This window comes from Sinocyclocheilus rhinocerous, unplaced genomic scaffold, assembly GCF_001515625.1.
Source record: "Sinocyclocheilus rhinocerous isolate Xijiao unplaced genomic scaffold, SAMN03320098_v1.1 scaffold708, whole genome shotgun sequence".
Taxonomy (NCBI): Eukaryota; Metazoa; Chordata; class Actinopteri; order Cypriniformes; family Cyprinidae; genus Sinocyclocheilus; species Sinocyclocheilus rhinocerous.
In genome coordinates, this window is record NW_015635523.1 from 14,300 (window position 1) to 17,951 (window position 3,652).

At 40.4% G+C, this 3,652-nt stretch overlaps 1 protein-coding gene across 3 annotated transcripts in view; it reads right to left on the reverse strand.

The window, feature by feature from the left end:
* LOC107746982 (microtubule-associated protein 6-like) overlaps window positions 1–3,652 on the reverse strand; it is a 19,454-nt gene that overhangs the window by 8,877 nt on the left and 6,925 nt on the right. The window lies entirely within an intron of this gene.

Here is a 3,652-nt window from a genome sequence, read left to right on the forward strand (position 1 = left end):
TTTTGCATTGCTCAATAGCTAATTACCCTCCTCCATCCCCAGCTCCTCCTCTGTCAGTCAGGATTCAGCCTTCGGATTCTCTTTTGAATCAGACTAATTCTAAAATGTGTACATAACATTATTGAATTTTAACGATATCTGCAATACATTTATGTTGGTTCTGTTCTGTTTACCCTAGGGGGGTTATCGCTGCTCTCCCTGCTCTCATCCATGCTAGGCTGCATGGATGCGCAGGGAGTTCTTGCCCAGAACGGAACCATACCGCCAATCCAAACTGTATGCTAATTGTCAATCATCTTTGACGATAGTGGTCCTGACAGAAATGTACAGTATCATGTGGAAAATAATGTGTTTTTTGAACCTTAAACCGCATAAACACATTTCATTACACCAAATACACAAAATAATGTTCTTTTTAGCAACATCATATGACCCCTTTAATTACTCACCCTCATGACCTTCGTTTATCTTCGGAACACAAATTAAGATATTTTTGATGAAATCCGAGAGTTTTCTAACCCTGCATAGAAAGCAACGCAACTACCACGTTCAAGGCCCAGAAAGGTAGTAAAAAATCGTTAAAATAGTCCATGTGACAACAGTGGTTCAACCGCAATGTTATGAAGCTACAAGAATACTTTTTGTGTGCAAAGAAAACAAAAATAATTACTTTATTCAACAATTTCTTCTCCTCCCTGTCAGGCTTCGATGTACGTTCACAGAAAAGTATTCTCGTAGCTTTATAAAATTACGGTTGAACCACTGATGTCACATGGACTATTTTAACGATTTTTTACTACATTTCTGGGCCTTGAACGTGTCAGTTGTGTTGCTGTCTATGCAGGGTCAGAAAGCTCTCAGATTTTATCAAAAAATATCTTAATTGGTGTTCCGAAGATGAACTAAGGTCGGGTTTGGAACGACAGGAGGGTGAGTAATTAATGAAAAAAATTTCATTTTTGGGTGAACTATCCCTTTAATTGTGTGTTAAGGATACATTAAAAGCTAGCAAAAAAAAATTGCCTAAGCAAGGATCATGTACAAACATCATGTATTCCTGATAAATTGTTCTCTGAGAACATGAATCTGACAATACTGCTGGTGTTTTGATTTAAAGGGAGGCCTCCCTTCTCTCCCTGTTGAGAGCACAGGGGAGCGGAAAGAAAGAAGTGAAAGTTGTTACATAAGACAAATGAAGTCCAGTCAGAATGCTTGAAACGGCAGCACAAAAGCAGCTCATAGAAGTCCAAGGCCACAGGCACCAAACACTCACAGGACAAACATAAAAGAAGAAGGGGGAGGAGTCAGAATTTATTCAGCAACACACACACACACACATAGAAAAAGACAGAATGAGAAAGACATAAAGACAGAGAGAAGGCTTGTTACACACATACAATAGGACTCCCAACAATGAGCTTAGTGTGCTTATTGTAAATGAGCGCTTGGTACCAGCTGTCAAATCATTCATTTGATAAACGACATCAACCCTGTTCTACAATGCTACTTTACATCAGATTTTTTCTAATCTAACAGAATTAATTTAATGTAAAAGCACAGTATTTATTCAAATGAGCTCACACATTTAATTAACTGCTGTCACCAAAAGTCATCTGTAGATTTGAGCATACAGTGAGGTTGATACCTCTTCCTCTCCCCAGGCACTGAGCTTTTGTGAACAGCCTTGTCACTATGGTGATATGCTGGCACTAGAGAATTGTGTGGTGGGGAGCCAGAGCAGTGCACCATGGGTAGACTTGGCACATTGGAGTAACGTGGTGTTTAACAGAAGCATGTAAAGCTGTTTTGCTTTTTACTTGGATCCAAAAACAACATCCTGATTATTTTGATGTAGTCTACTCTAGACCTGTTAGATGACAACACAGCACTTGATACCACCAAAAATAGACAGCGTATTTGGATTAATGAATACTGTAAAACTGATTCATTTTATTAATCCACCAGCACTGCAAATAATTAGATGTGCAATTGCTTAGTTGATTATTTAATGTAATTTTTATTCTAGCAACAGCCTCGCTGTCAGATCAATAGGTTTCCTGCACCCTGTGGCATCATCTTGCTGCTGTACCTCCAGCATGACATATTTCTTCTGACATTCACTTTGGACTCCAAGTGAATCCCAATGAGATTAGCCCTGTAATACTGCCCTGCAAGGCAAAACTCTCTCTTATTTCTCTCTCTCTCTTTGCTGCTTCCTCTGTTATGCTTATCGATTGCAGTCTTTGAATGGGTACAGTGCCTTCAAGTACTGCACTATACAAGAAAAGGAAGGAAAGGCATAAAAGTATGTTAATTACTTACATAAGAAACAATTAATGGAACATGGAAAAGGCATATATATATTATTATATATTATATATTAGTAGGGCTGCACAATTAATCGAATTTCTAATCGCAATTACAATTATGGCAGAAAAGCATTAAAGGTTTTTCAGTTAAGAGTGTTTTCAGCTTGTTTATTTTCATATAAAAATACGGCATGCAGTTGCATCAAACAATGGTATAAACATCATTCAATGTAAATTGTGATAATCGTAATTAATAAATCGCAATTACAATTTCAAGGGAATAATCGACAATTATGATTTTTGTCATAATCGTGCAGCCCTATATATTAATATAAAAAAAGCGGTGCTATTTATTGTATTATTATATTATATATAAATTGTATTTTTTTCATAGTACAATATATTTTTCTTATTTTCCCTAGTATTAAAATAGCTTTGCTATTTATTATTATATTATATTATATTATATACTTGTCACATGTATGTTCCTGTTGAGTTCCTGTTTTCCTTATTGGGTCCTTCCAGTTCCTTTTCTCATTATTAGTATCACCTGTTCCTTGTTATTAGTTATCCCCATCACCTGTCTGCCCCTCGTTATCTGCCCTATTTAGTTCTAGCCCGTTCTGTTCTCCCTTGTCTGGAATTGTTTATGTCAACTCTTTGTGCTATGTGTGATTCCCTAAAAAATAGATAATTAAACTCCTTCGTTTTGTATTCCTGGTCTCCTCGTTCCTTGCTCCGTGCTCTTCACACTACCACCATGCCGTGACAGAATTCCAGACCCAAAAGTGACAGTAAGCGGCACCCCTTCTACCCGTGTTTGTTTTTCGTTTTTTGAATGGTGTTTTGTTTTCCCGTTCATTTCTCCCCGTCCAAATGGAGGAACGAGCGATGTTAATCGCTGTGGCTGAGGCGAACCCCAACCCGATTCTCTGCACGAGGGTGTTCGTGCCGCTTGCCCTCGCCAGCTCCCTCGAGGGAGAAACCCTCCTGACGCTGTTCCGGATCGGGATAACCTACCATCGTCCCGCGGAGCTCCCAGACACCACCAACCTCGGCTGGAAAGAGGGAGTCATCCGGAGTCTGGAGAGCTTCCGATTCCGATCCGGGACCCATCTGCCGGCCGTTCCCGAGTCAAGTAAGCCGGCCGTTCTTCAGGCAAGCCCATTGAACATTAATATGGCAAGCCCGCCATACGTTCATGAGGCCCCAGTGTCGGTTCCAGCCCCAGTGCCTGCTCCTCGTAAGCGCCTTCCAGAGCTCACTCCAGTGTCGCTCCAGCCCCGGAGCTCGCTCCGGTGTCGGCTCCAGCCCCAGAGCTCGCTCCAGTGTCTGCTCCAGTC